General features: G+C 39.7%; 1 protein-coding gene and 25 non-coding genes across 39 annotated transcripts in view; 3 read left to right on the forward strand and 23 right to left on the reverse strand.

The window, feature by feature from the left end:
* LOC137197482 (LIM domain-binding protein 3-like) overlaps window positions 1-13,455 on the forward strand; it is a 101,701-nt gene that overhangs the window by 40,526 nt on the left and 47,720 nt on the right. The window lies entirely within an intron of this gene.
* trnat-ugu (transfer RNA threonine (anticodon UGU)) lies at window positions 140-213 on the reverse strand. The gene has a single exon. It is a non-coding gene; the product is annotated as a tRNA-Thr (tRNA).
* Window positions 655-728, reverse strand: trnat-ugu (transfer RNA threonine (anticodon UGU)). Its single transcript has one exon. It is a non-coding gene; the product is annotated as a tRNA-Thr (tRNA).
* trnat-ugu (transfer RNA threonine (anticodon UGU)) lies at window positions 1,129-1,201 on the reverse strand. The gene has a single exon. It is a non-coding gene; the product is annotated as a tRNA-Thr (tRNA).
* Window positions 1,352-1,425, reverse strand: trnat-agu (transfer RNA threonine (anticodon AGU)). Its single transcript has one exon. It is a non-coding gene; the product is annotated as a tRNA-Thr (tRNA).
* trnat-agu (transfer RNA threonine (anticodon AGU)) lies at window positions 2,108-2,181 on the reverse strand. Its single transcript has one exon. It is a non-coding gene; the product is annotated as a tRNA-Thr (tRNA).
* On the reverse strand, window positions 2,420-2,493 carry trnat-ugu (transfer RNA threonine (anticodon UGU)). The gene has a single exon. It is a non-coding gene; the product is annotated as a tRNA-Thr (tRNA).
* trnat-agu (transfer RNA threonine (anticodon AGU)) lies at window positions 3,274-3,347 on the reverse strand. Its single transcript has one exon. It is a non-coding gene; the product is annotated as a tRNA-Thr (tRNA).
* trnat-cgu (transfer RNA threonine (anticodon CGU)) lies at window positions 4,050-4,122 on the reverse strand. The gene has a single exon. It is a non-coding gene; the product is annotated as a tRNA-Thr (tRNA).
* On the reverse strand, window positions 4,779-4,852 carry trnat-ugu (transfer RNA threonine (anticodon UGU)). The gene has a single exon. It is a non-coding gene; the product is annotated as a tRNA-Thr (tRNA).
* Window positions 5,653-5,725, reverse strand: trnat-cgu (transfer RNA threonine (anticodon CGU)). The gene has a single exon. It is a non-coding gene; the product is annotated as a tRNA-Thr (tRNA).
* On the reverse strand, window positions 6,225-6,298 carry trnat-agu (transfer RNA threonine (anticodon AGU)). The gene has a single exon. It is a non-coding gene; the product is annotated as a tRNA-Thr (tRNA).
* trnat-agu (transfer RNA threonine (anticodon AGU)) lies at window positions 6,622-6,695 on the reverse strand. The gene has a single exon. It is a non-coding gene; the product is annotated as a tRNA-Thr (tRNA).
* On the reverse strand, window positions 7,078-7,151 carry trnat-ugu (transfer RNA threonine (anticodon UGU)). Its single transcript has one exon. It is a non-coding gene; the product is annotated as a tRNA-Thr (tRNA).
* trnat-agu (transfer RNA threonine (anticodon AGU)) lies at window positions 7,385-7,458 on the forward strand. Its single transcript has one exon. It is a non-coding gene; the product is annotated as a tRNA-Thr (tRNA).
* On the reverse strand, window positions 7,830-7,903 carry trnat-agu (transfer RNA threonine (anticodon AGU)). Its single transcript has one exon. It is a non-coding gene; the product is annotated as a tRNA-Thr (tRNA).
* On the reverse strand, window positions 8,180-8,253 carry trnat-ugu (transfer RNA threonine (anticodon UGU)). The gene has a single exon. It is a non-coding gene; the product is annotated as a tRNA-Thr (tRNA).
* trnat-agu (transfer RNA threonine (anticodon AGU)) lies at window positions 8,576-8,649 on the reverse strand. The gene has a single exon. It is a non-coding gene; the product is annotated as a tRNA-Thr (tRNA).
* trnat-agu (transfer RNA threonine (anticodon AGU)) lies at window positions 9,041-9,114 on the reverse strand. The gene has a single exon. It is a non-coding gene; the product is annotated as a tRNA-Thr (tRNA).
* On the reverse strand, window positions 9,353-9,426 carry trnat-ugu (transfer RNA threonine (anticodon UGU)). Its single transcript has one exon. It is a non-coding gene; the product is annotated as a tRNA-Thr (tRNA).
* On the forward strand, window positions 9,659-9,732 carry trnat-agu (transfer RNA threonine (anticodon AGU)). Its single transcript has one exon. It is a non-coding gene; the product is annotated as a tRNA-Thr (tRNA).
* trnat-agu (transfer RNA threonine (anticodon AGU)) lies at window positions 10,103-10,176 on the reverse strand. The gene has a single exon. It is a non-coding gene; the product is annotated as a tRNA-Thr (tRNA).
* Window positions 10,412-10,485, reverse strand: trnat-ugu (transfer RNA threonine (anticodon UGU)). The gene has a single exon. It is a non-coding gene; the product is annotated as a tRNA-Thr (tRNA).
* trnat-cgu (transfer RNA threonine (anticodon CGU)) lies at window positions 10,886-10,958 on the reverse strand. The gene has a single exon. It is a non-coding gene; the product is annotated as a tRNA-Thr (tRNA).
* Window positions 11,623-11,696, reverse strand: trnat-agu (transfer RNA threonine (anticodon AGU)). The gene has a single exon. It is a non-coding gene; the product is annotated as a tRNA-Thr (tRNA).
* Window positions 12,399-12,471, reverse strand: trnat-cgu (transfer RNA threonine (anticodon CGU)). The gene has a single exon. It is a non-coding gene; the product is annotated as a tRNA-Thr (tRNA).

Raw genomic sequence — 13,455 nt, forward strand, 5'->3', positions numbered from 1 at the left:
AAAGATTATAGAGATTTAGGATTCTTAAGGCCATGACACACCAACCGTTGGCCAATGTCAGGCCATCACAGTAGAAACAGTGAATCAAGGGGAATTTAAAGAAAGCTAATATACAGGTTTAGGGTTTTCTATGACATCCAGGCACTGCTGGGATTTGAACCCAGGATCTCCTGTTTACAAGAAAGGCGCTTTAACCAACTAAGCCACAGCACCTCTTCCTCTGGTTCTAGATGTTGTTCATAGGTTCATTGAGCAAGACATTTACCAAAACCAAGATGATACTTATCGCTGCAGTGAGACCAATAAGAAAGTTTACAGAGTCTCTGCTTTTCTTCTTCTGTCTGTACTTTCATGAAGTGGACTCACATAGTTTTAGGATAGTGGAAAGAATTATGTTTACATTCAATTTGAAGACACATCTTTCCAGGAGATGATTTCCCTGTTTATCAGGCATTGAACACAGAAAGTCCTGTTTACAAGGCAGATGTTTTAACCCATAAGACACCGTGTCACTTTTCCCTTTTGCAGCTATACTGTCTTGAGACTTGTTGAACAATGTACAGCATGTTGATGAAAACTGTAGTGGGAATATTTCTCAGGATTTTAAGACATTAACACAAAGTTAATCACTGTGTAAGTAACCCTACAACCATTAGGCACTGCTGGGATTTGAACCCAGGATCTCCTGTTTACAAGACAGGCACTTTGACCAACTAAGCCACAGCGCCTGTGGCAAAACTTCCTCTGACATTAAAACTACAATCATATCCTGAAATAGGGCTGCAACTAATAATTCTTTTCATAATTAATTGTCTGAAAAAAGTAAGAATGTCATCAGTGTCTTGTTTTGTTGGAACAACAGTCCAAAACTACAAAATGTTAAAATTCACTGCACTGTTAAGACAAGAGAAAACAGCACATTCTCACATTTAAGAAGGTTAAACAAGAGAATATTTGGAATTAAAATGATTGAATGATTATCAAAATGCTTGTAGATTAATTTTCTGTCGATCAATTAATCAACTAGTTGTTGCAATTACAGAAATGTGGAAGGTCTCATGCAACATTTGCTTTCTTTGAATCCAAACTACTGATTTTCTTCTAGTTTCTTAATGTAACAATAATCACTGGCACTGCTGGGACTTGAACCCAGGATCTCCAGTTTACAAGACAGGTGCTTTAACCACTAAGCCACAGCACCTTTGGTAATCTTTTGTTGAGCAAAACATTTACCAAAAACAGGATGATAATGATCACTGTAGTGAGAGCAATAAGTGGGTTTGAAAGTGCTAAAGTTGAATTCGAAGACACATGTTCCTGTGGTTTCTAGGAGATAATTTCCCTGTTAATCAGGCACTGCTGGGATTTGAACCCAGGATCTCCTGTTTACTAGACAGGCACTTTAACCAGCTAAGCCACAGCGCCTCTGGTAACAGCTTTTCTCGTAATAAAGGTGCAGTCATACTAAGGCAAAGACATGTATGAACTGAAATGATAAAAGTCAAGTTTATTGTCTTGATTGTGATCAATATTGTTGTCCATGTTGTCAAAAATAAATAAAAAATATTTTAAAGAAAAATGGTCGCCAAGCATGTATCCCAGGATAAGATGGAGAAATATTTCCTCAAAGGCAGTAATAGACAGGTAATCACTTTGAAAGTAACCCCACAATCATCAGGCACTGCTGGGATTTGAACCCAGGATCTCCTGTTTACAGCACCTCTGAGAAAGGAGATCTGTCATATTAAAGCTGCAGTCAATTAAAAGATGTCAATTAAAAGTGAAATGTTAATGGTCTTAGAGACTGAAACGCTTTGATGTGCGTAATGGAGTGTCTTTAAGTGCAGAAACAGTGGCCCATGGGAAATTTAGAGACAGCTAATATACAGGTTCAGTGTTTTGGCGGGATTGAACACAGAATCTCCTGTTTACAAGGCAGATGTTTTAACCCATAAGACACAGTTTCACTTTTCCCTTTTGCAGCTACTGTCTTTAGACTTGTTGAACATTGTACAGCATGTTGACGAAAACTGTAGTGGGAATATTTCTAAGCATCTTAAGACAGCAATACAAAGTTAATCACTGTGTAAGTAACCCTTCAACCATTAGGCACTGCTGGGATTTGAACCCAGGATCTCCTGTTTACTAGACAGGCGCTTTGACCAACTAAGCCACAGCGCCTCTGGTGACATCTCTTCTCATATTAAAGGTGCCGTCACACTGAGGTGAAGACATTTATGAGCTGAAATGATAAAGTTATGTTTATTGTCTTGATATTGATCCATATTGTTGCTTCAGTTGAAAATCAGGCAAAAATATTTTAAAGAAAAATGGTCACCAAGCAAGTATCCCAGGATAAGATGGAGAAATAATGCCTCAATGAAAAGATAATCACTGAGAAAATAACCCCACAACCATCAGGCACTGCTGGGATTTGAACCCAGGATCTCCTGTTTACAAGACAGGCGCTTTCACCAACTAAGCCACAGCGCCTGTTGTAACAGCTTCTCTCACATTAAAGGTTCTATATGTAAGAATTATGACGCACTTTATATTTATTAATTGTTTTTTATTGCCAGTGAGTGAACGGGTTGAGACCTTCCCCAGCTTTCTTGGTTATCTGTAACAGCCTGTGGACTGATTTCTATGTGAAGGACCCGGGCCAGTTTTACCATGAAAATCCAAAGGATGTGACGTTTTTGAGCGTTCCCGAGTGCCTTGCCTCTCTCCTATTAACATCAACAAATGACCGGCATAACCACACAACAGCACAACAAAAATGGCGCTATCCGAGTAGAAACACCCTGCAGATATTAGCTCTCCAGTTAATGAGACAGCTAGCTGCCTCTGACAACCACTACACAGTTCACAACAAAACACCCTGCAATGACAAGTCACCCACTCCCGAACACACACAGCTAAACAACATTATTTCCTTAACAAAGGAGCAGAAAACAAGCTCCAGAGTGAGAGCAGAACATAGCTTACCCCCTTCGTTCTTTCTGTTGGTCGTCAAAAGGTGGTAATAAGCACACATTTCACACCAAAACTGCAGCGTCTTGCTCGCCAACCACAGCTCACTGAACCTACCGGGGTTTAGTAAACACGGCTGGTAAAAAAAAAAAAGTTGACGGTTTGCAGGTCAGGTTTGGGTGGTTGACTAACGCAAAAGACATTTTTATGGGTTGGTTCTCACTCTGCATAACTGATAGAACATCTTGATTTCAAAGTCAGACCAACCACTAATGAAATACAGACTGAACAGCATCTTCTAGGCACTGCTGGGATTTGAACCCAGGACCTCCTGTTTACTAGACAGGGGCTTTAACCAACTAAGCCACAGCGCCTTTGAGAGTCTAATCTTACATGTTAATTAAAAGTGAAACGTTAAAGGTCTTAAAGCAAGGTTTAATGTGAATTTGATATGTGAAACCAAGTGTGGCTTTTCAGCCAATTGAGCATTTTGAATCGACAGCAGAGCTCGTCGGTGAGAGAGATCACTCTGGTTGGCTTTTCAGCTTAATGAATCAGTGAACAAGAAGAGAAAAGGAAGCGACGAAAGCAAGCAAACGATTTACCTTTCTTCTTCCACAACCAAAAAAGCAATGGCTGATAAAGCCAGTGCCATTTGCAACTTCTTATCAGACATATTCTCAATTAGTAGCTATATTATGAAACTGTCTGTGGTGAGCGAGAGTTGAGTCAAAATGTTAAGCAAACGCTGCATTCCAAGTTCTTCTGGTTTCCCTTTTTGAATGACCAACACAGTCTACTGTGCATATTGAGTTATTCACTCTAAAGCAGGTGCAGAACATATATGCCAGTTGGCTGTTTGTCTGTAGTCTTTGTGGTGTGTTCAAGGGTAAGTTTTTGGCCCAGACAAAGGCAATGAGCAGTCCGCCCTCATCACCGCAAGTTCTTTGATGTCAGTTTGGTGTGTCTGGGCCTTTAGAGACTGAAATGCTTCAGTGTAACCAAGTGCGGAAACAGTGAATCATGGGGAATTTAAAGACAGCTAACACACAGGATGAGGGTTTTCCATGACATCTAGGCACTGCTGGGATTTGAACCCAGGATCTCCTGTTTACGAGACAGGTGCTTTAACCACTAAGCCACAGCGCCTCTCGTGACATCTTATCTCATATTAAAGGTTCTATATGTAAGAATTATGACGCACTTTATATTTATTAATTGTTTTTTATTGCCAATGAGTGAACGGGTTGAAACCTTCTCCAGCTTTCTTGGTTGTCTGTAACAGCCTGTGGACTGATTTCTATGTGAAGGACCTGGGCCAGTTTTTACATGAAAATCCAAAGGATGTGATATTTTTGCACCTTGCCTCTCTCCCATTAACGTCAACAAATGACCGGCATAATCACACAACAAAAACGGTGCTATCCGAGTAGAAAGGATGGAGAAACACCTTATGCCTTAGAGAAAGGTAATCAATATAAAAGTAAACCCACAACCATCAGGTACTACTGGGATTGGCATCCAGGATCTCCTGTTCACAAAACAGGCGCTTTAACCACTAAGCCACAGCACCACGTGATCTTGTGTTAGATGCTGTTCAAAATTTTGTTGAGCAAGACATTTACCAAAACCAACAGAACACTGGTCACTGCAGTGAGACCAGTAAGAAGGCTTACAGAATCTCTGTTCTTCTTCTTGTGTCTGTACTTTAACGAAGTGATCTCATAAAGATTCAGAACACTGGAAAGGACTTCATTTAAGTTGAATTGGAAGACACATCTTCCTGTAGTACTTTCCTGTTAATCAGGCGCTGCTGGGATTTGAACCCAGGATCTCCTGTTTACAAGACAGGCGCTTTAACCAACTAAGCCACAGCGCCTCTAATAACATCTTTTCTCATATTAAAGGTTCTTTGTGTAAGAATTATGAAGGAATTTACATTTATGAATCGTTTTTTATTGCCAATGAGTGAATGGGTTGAGACCTTCCTCGACTTTCTCAGTTGTCTGTAACAGTCTGTGGACTGATTTCTATGTGAAGGACCTAGGTCGGTTTTTCTATGAAAATCCAAAGGATGTGACGTTTTTGAGCGTTCTCGAATGCCTTGCCTCTTACCCATTAACATTCAGAAACGACCAGCATAACCACACAACAGCACAACAAAAACGGTGCTATCTGAGTAGAAACACCCTGCAGATATTAGCTCTCCAGCTAATGAGACAGCTAGCTGCCTCTGACAACCACTACACAGTTCACAACAAAACACCCTGCAATGACAAGTCACCCACTCCCGAGTACACACACAGCTAAACAACATTATTTCCTCAACAAAGGAGCAGAAAACAAGCTCCAAAACGATAGGAGAACAGAGCTTACCCCTTTCGTTCTTTCTGTTGGTCGTCAAAAGGTGGTAATAAGCACACATTTCACACCAAAACTGCAGCGTGTTGCTCGCCGACCACAGCTCACTGAACCTACTGGGGTTTAGTAAAAATGGTTGGTAAAAAAAAGTTGATGGTTTGCAGGTCAGGTAAGGTTTAGGTGGTTGACTATCGCAAAATAACATTTTTATGGGTTGGCTTTCACTGGCACATCGGGAGCCTCTGTATGTGTGATAGAACATTTTGATTGCAAAGTCAAACCAACCTTTAACGAAATACAAACTGAACAGCATCATCAAGGCACTGCTGGGATTTGAACCCAGGATCTCCTGTTTACGAGACAGGCGCTTTAACCACTAAGCCACAGCACCTCTGTCAAATGATAGATTGTCAATATCAATCTACAAAAGCAACACTGCCGTAACAGCTGAAGTCAATGAGCTACTTTCTTTGGGTAAACCTCCTCTTTCTTCTCTTTTTGTAACTGTGACAGTTCTATATTTTAGTACTATCTTCTATGAGACAGGGGGGCAAAGTTTAATAAGCTGAAAACCTGACAAGATGTAGCCAGCTGAGTGTCATCGTCACTACAGTGAAAAAGCCATCATATTTTCAGGTGTGAAGGAATCTGTGATGATATGTCAGTGCTTCATTCTTCTCTTTTATTGTCTGTCAGCGTAGTCGATGCTTCAAGTGTTTTTAGAAACGATCCAATCACTATGGATTTAAATAACCAATGAGAGGTTGAGTGCTGATCTGTGATCATTTATTTGCAACACACTCATGCAAAGGATACTTAGTGAACATAGCTTCATATAACGATACTGATAAGTTCTCTTTGAGTAAGTTGAGAGTAGTTTCTGCAGTGTGAGGCACTGCTGGGATTTGAACTCAGGATCTCCTGTTTACTAGACAGGCGCTTTAACCAACTAAGCCACAGCACCACTGTGAGAAGCTATCTTCTCATATTAAAGCTACAATCATATCCTGAAATACAGCTGCAACTAATAACTCTGTACATAATCAATGAATTTTTTGAGAAAAAAAAGTAAAAATATCATCAAACGTCTTGTTTTGTTGGAACAACAGTCAAAAACTCCAAAGCGTTATATTCACTGCACTGTTAAGACGAGAAAAAGCAGCACATTCATTATCAAAATCCTTGCAGATTAAGATTTTCTGTTGATTAATTAATCAACTACTTGCTGCAGCAACAAAAATGTTGAAGGTCTCATACAACATTTGCTTTTACTGAACAGCATCTTCCAGGTACTGCTGGGATTTGAACCCAGGATCTCCTGTTTACTAGACAGGCGCTTTAACCAACTAAGCCACAGCACCTCTGGTAAACTGGTCTTCTCATATTAAAGCTACAGTTACATCTTGAAACGGGGCTGCAACTAATAATTCTTTACATAACCAATAAACTGGTTGAAAAAAAGTAAAAATGTCATCAGACGTCTTGTTTTATCTTGATTGTAATCTGTATTGTTGCTTCAGTTGAAAATAAGATGGTCAGATTCAGGAAGCCTGCTGGGGGGCAGTCGTATCAGACATGTGTTAAGTTACTGCTGATGCAAACCCAACATTTCCTGCTTCACTGCTTCAAATTAAAAGCTTTTAAATGACTAAATAACCGACTTTATTGTGAAGAATTAACAGGAAATAGGTCCCCTTTAAGGGACGTGTATTGGAGGTGGGTTAAACATGAGAGATAATAAGCAGGCACTGCTGGGATTTGAATCCAGGATCTCCTGTTTACAAGACAGGCGCTTTGACCAACTAAGCCACAGCACCTGTGACAAAACTTCCTCTCACATTAAAACTACAATTATATCTTGAAATCATATCCAACTAATAATTCTTTTCATAATTAATAATTCTCTGAAAAAAAATAAAAATGTCATCAGGTGTCTCGTTTTGTTGGAGCAACAGTCCAAAACTACAAAACATTAAATTTACTGCACTGCAGTTAACCAAAACTGACATCCCTAGACTGTACCTTTAATATGAGAGAAACTGTTATCAGAGGCGCTGTGGCTTAGTTGGTTAAAGCGCCTGTCTAGTAAACAGGAGATCCTGGGTTCAAATCCCAGCAGTGCCTGTTTAATCCACCACGAAGATGCTTCTTTTTGAGCCTTAAATTTAAAATATTTAGCTTCATCTACACCGGAGCAACATATTTGTGTTGATTGAAATTAAATGATGAATCCTGGCTTTTAAAAGTCACCTGCACAGATCCACATTAAAAAGACACATTTTTCCAAGTTAATTCAGTCTGTAAGAACTCTTCTTATTGTTCATTTCACCTCTGCTGCAGTTACAGAGGCTTAAAAATATTCCCACTACAGTCTTCACCAACATGCTGTACATCACTCAACAAGTCTAAGTATCTCAGGATATTATGGAGAAATAATGCCTCACAGACAGTAATAGAAGAAAGGTAATCACTATGAAAGGAACCCCAAAGTGATGAGGCACTGCTGGGATTTGAACCCAGGATCTCCTGTTTACTAGACAGGCGCTTTGACCAACTAAGCCACAGCACCTCTGGCGACAGTGTCTTTCATCATGTCCTCTCATATGAAAGCTATAGTCATATCCTGAAATAGGGCTGCAACTAATAATTCTTTTCATAATTAATTGTCTGAAAAAAAGTAAGAATGTCATCAGTGTCTTGTTTTGTTGGAACAACAGTCTACAACTACAAAACATTAAATTTACTGCACTGTTAAAACATGAAAGGGCAGCACATTCTCACATTTCAGAAGCTGGCAGATTGAATAACATACAAACATAAAGATTTAGTGATTTCCATGGCAACCAGGCACTGCTGGGAATTGAACCCAGGATCTCCTGTTTACAAGACAGGCACTTTAACCAACTAAGCCACAGCACCTCTGTGAGAAGCTATCTTCTCATATTAAAGCTACAATCACATCCTGAAATACAGCTGTAACAATAACTCTGTACATAATCAATGAATTTTTTGAGAAAAAAAAGTAAAAATATCATCAAACGTCTTGTTTTGGTGGAACAACAGTAAAAAACTCCAAAGCGTTATATTCACTGCACTGTTAAGACGAGAAAAAGCAGCACATTCATTATCAAAATCCTTGCAGATTAAGATTTTCTGTTGATTAATTAATCAACTACTTGCTGCAGCAACAGAAATGTTGAAGGTCTCATACAACATTTGCTTTTACTGAACAGCATCTTCCAGGTACTGCTGGGATTTGAACCCAGGATCTCCTGTTTACTAGACAGGCGCTTTAACCAACTAAGCCACAGCACCTCTGGTAAACTGGTCTTCTCATATTAAAGCTACAATTACATCTTGAACTAGGGCTGCAACTAATAGTTCCTTACATAATCAATAAATTGGTTGAAAAAACATAAAAATGTCATCAGACGTCTTGTTTTGTCTTGATTGTAATCCGTATTGTTGCTTCAGTTGAAAATAAGATGGTCAGATTCAGGAAGTCTGCTGGGGGGCAGTCGTATCAGACATGTGTTAAGTTACTGCTGATGCAAACCCAACATTTTCTGCCTCACTGCTTCAAATTAAAAGCTTTTAAATGACTAAATAACCGACTTTATTGTGAAGAATTAACAGGAAGTAGGTCCCCTTCAAGGGATCACAAAGAAGCGTCTTGGTGGTGGATTAAACATGAGAGATAATTAGCAGGCACTGCTGGGATTTGAACCCAGGATCTCCTGTTTACTAGACAGGCGCTTTGACCAACTAAGCCACAGCACCTCTGGTGACATCTCCTCTCATATTAAAGGTGCCGTCACACTGAGGCGAAGACATTTATGAGCTGAAATGATAAATTTATGTTTATTGTCTTGATTTTGATCCATATTGTTTCTTCGGTTGAAAATAAGGCAAAAATATTTTAAAGAAAAATGGTCACCAAACAAGTATCCCGGGATAAGATGGAGAAATAATGCCTCAATGGAAAGGTAATCACTGTAAAATCAACCCCACAAGCATCAGGCACTGCTGGGATTTGAACCCAGGATCTCCTGTTTACAAGACAGGGGCTTTAACCAACTAAGCCACAGCACCTGTGACAAACCTTCCTCTCACATTAAAACTACAATCATATCTTGAAATCACATCCAACTAATAATTCTTTTCATAATTAATAATTCTCTGAAAAAAATAAAAATGTCATCAGGTGTCTCGTTTTGTTGGAACAACAGTCCAAAACTACAAAACATTAAATTTACTGCACTGCAGTTAACCAAAACTGACATCCCTAGACTGTACCTTTAATATGAGAGAAACTGTTATCAGAGGTGCTGTGGCTTAGTTGGTTAAAGCGCCTGTCTAGTAAACAGGAGATCCTGGGTTCAAATCCCACCAGTGCCTGTTTAATCCACCACGAAGATGCTTCTTTTTGAGCCTTAAATTTAAAATATTTAGCTTCATCTACACCCGAACAACATATTTGTGTTGATTGAAATTAAATGATGAATCCTGGCTTTTAAAAGTCACCTGCACAGATCCACATTAAAAAGACAAATTTTCCAAGTTAATTCAGTCTGTAAGAACTCTTCTTATTGTTCATTTCACCTCTGCTGCAGTTACAGAGGCTTAAAAATATTCCCACTACAGTCTTCACCAACTTGCTGTACATCACTCAACAAGTCTAAGTATCTCAGGATATTATGGAGAAATAATGCCTCAAAGACAGTAATAGAAGAAAGGTAATCACTATGAAAGGAACCCCAAAATGATGAGGCACTGCTGGGATTTGAACCCAGGATCTCCTGTTTACTAGACAGGCGCTTTGACCAACTAAGCCACAGCACCTCTGGTGACATCTCCTCTCATATTAAAGGTGCCGTCACACTGAGGCGAAGACATTTATGAGCTGAACGATAAATTTATGTTTATTGTCTTAATTGTGATCCATACTGTTGCTTCGGTTGAAAATGAGGTATAAATATATTTTTTAAAAATAGTCACCAGGGAAGTTTCCAGGGACAAGATGGAAAAATAATACCTCACAGGCAGTAATCACTGTGAAAGTGAACCCACAACCATTAGGCACTGCTGGGATTTGAACCCAGGATCTCCTGTTTACAAGACAGGCGCTTTAACCAACTAAGCCACAGCACCTCTGGTGACATCTTTCATAAAAGGTTCTATATGTAAGAATTATGAAGGAATTTACATTTATTAATCATTTTTTATTACCAATGAGTGAATGGATTGAGACCTTCCGCGACTTTCTGTGGACTGATTTCTATGTGAAGGACCTGGGCCAGTTTTTCTGTGAATATCAGAGCGTATATGCTAGTTGCCTGTTTGTTGTTCAAGGGTAACTTCTTGGCCCAGACAAAGGCAATGTAACAGTCAGCCTTCATCACTGCAAGTTCTTTGATGTCAGTTTGGTGTGTCTGGGCCTTTAGAGACTGAAATGCTTCAGTGTAACCAAATGTCTTCAAGTGCAGAAACAGTGAATCATGGGGAATTTAAAGACAGCTAACACACAGGATGAGGGTTTTCCATGACATCTAGGCACTGCTGGGATTTGAACCCAGGATCTCCTGTTTACGAGACAGGTGCTTTAACCACTAAGCCACAGGGCCTCTCCTGACAGATAAGCTCATATTAAAGGTTCTATATATAAGAATTATGAAACACTTTATATTTATTAATTGTTTTTTATTGCCACTGAGTGAACGGGTTGAAACCTTCTCCAGCTTTCTTGGTTGTCTGTAACAGCCTGTGGACTTATTTCTATGTGAAGGACCTGGGCCAGTTTTTACATGAAAATCCAAAGGATGTGACATTTTTGCACCTTGCCTCTCTCCCATTAACGTCAACAAATGACCGGCATAACCACACAACAGCACAACAAAAACAGTGCTATCCGAGTAGAAAGGATGGAGAAACACCTTATGCCTTAGAGAAAGGTAATCAATATAAAAGTAAACCCACAACCATCAGGTACTACTGGGATTGGCATCCAGGATCTCCTGTTCACAAGACAGGCGCTTTAACCACTAAGCCACAGCACCACGTGATCTTGTCTTAGATGCTGTTCAAAATTTTGTTGAGCAAGACATTTACCAAAACCAACAGAACACTGGTCACTGCAGTGAGACCAGTAAGAAGGCTTACAGAATCTCTGTTCTTCTTCTTGTGTCTGTACTTTAACGAAGTGATCTCATAAAGATTCAGAACACTGGAAAGGACTTTATTTAAGTTGAATGGGAAGACACATCTTCCTGTAGTACTTTCCTGTTAATCAGGCGCTGCTGGGATTTGAACCCAGGACTTCCTGTTTACTAGACAGGCGCTTTAACCAACTAAGCCACAGCGCCTTTGAGAGTCTCATCTTACATGTTAATTAAAAGTGAAAAGTTAAAGGTCTTAGAGCAAGGTTTAATGTGAATTTGATATGTGAAACCAAGTGTGGCTTTTCAGCCAATTGAGCATTTTGAATCGACAGCAGAGCTCGTCGGTGAGAGAGATCACTCTGGTTGGCTTTTCAGCTTAATGAATCAGTGAACAAGAAGAGAAAAGGAAGCGACGAAAGCAAGCAAACGATTTACCTTTCTTCTTCCACAACCAAAAAAGCAATGGCTGATAAAGCCAGTGCCATTTGCAACTTCTTATCAGACATATTCTCAATTAGTAGCTATATTATGAAACTGTCTGTGGTGAGCGAGAGTGGAGTCAAAATGTTAAGCAAACGCTGCATTCCAAGTTCTTCTGGTTTCCCTTTTTGAATGACCAACACAGTCTACTGTGTATATTGAGTTATTCACTCTAAAGCAGGTGCAGAACATATATGCCAGTTGGCTGTTTGTCTGTAGTCTTTGTGGTGTGTTCAAGGGTAAGTTTTTGGCCCAAACAAAGGCAATGAACAGTCGGCCCTCATCACCGCAAGTTCTTTGATGTCAGTTTGGTGTGTCTGGGCCTTTAGAGACTGAAATGCTTCAGTGTAACCAAGTGCAGAAACAGTGAATCATGGGGAATTTAAAGACAGCTAACACACAGGATGAGGGTTTTCCATGACATCTAGGCACTGCTGGGATTTGAACCCAGGATCTCCTGTTTACGAGACAGGTGCTTTAACCACTAAGCCACAGCGCCTCTCCTGACAGCTTATCTCATATTAAAGGTTCTATATGTAAGAATTATGACGCACTTTATATTTATTAATTGTTTTTTATTGCTAATGAGTGAACGGGTTGAAACCTTCTCCAGCTTTCTTGGTTGTCTGTAACAGCCTGTGGACTGATTTCTATGTGAAGGACCTGGGCCAGTTTTTACATGAAAATCCAAAGGATGTGACATTTTTGCACCTTGCCTCTCTCCCATTAACGTCAACAAAAAAAGTTGGTTGGTAAAAAAAAAAGTTGATGGTTTGCAGGTCGGGTAAGGTCTATGTGGTTGACTATTGCAAAGAAACAGTTTTATGGGTTGGCTTTCACTGGCACATCGGGAGCCTCTGATTGCAAAGTCAAACCAACCTTTAATGAAATGCAAACTGAACAACATCATCTAGGCACTGCTGGGATTTGAACCCAGGATCTCCTGTTTACAAGGAGATCCTGGGTTTGACAGAGGTGCTAAGCCACAGCACCTCTGTCAAATGATAGATTGTCAATATCAATCTACAAAAACAACACTGCCGTAACAGCTGAAGTCAATGAGCTACTTTCTTTGGGTAAACCTCCTCTTTCTTCTCTTTTTGTAACAGGGACAGTTCCATATTTTAGTACTATCTTCTATGAGACAGGGGGGCAAAGTTTAATAAGCTGAAAACCTGAAAAGGTGTAGCCAGCTGAGTGTCATCGTCACTACAGTGAAAAAAACATCATATTTTCAGGTGTGAAGGAGTCTGTGATGATACAGTGCTTCATTCTTCTCTTTTATTGTCTGTCAGCGTAGTCGATGCTTCAAGTGTTTTTAGGAATGATCCAATCACTATGGATTTAAATAACCAATGAGAGGTTGAGTGCTGTAGGTGTTGATCATTTATTTGCAACACACTCATACAAAGGATACTTAGTCAACGTAGTTTCATATAACGATACTGATAAGTTCTCTTTGAGTAAGTTGAGAGTAGTTTCT

Source organism: Thunnus thynnus, chromosome 14 (assembly GCF_963924715.1).
Source record: "Thunnus thynnus chromosome 14, fThuThy2.1, whole genome shotgun sequence".
Classification (NCBI taxonomy): Eukaryota; Metazoa; Chordata; class Actinopteri; order Scombriformes; family Scombridae; genus Thunnus; species Thunnus thynnus.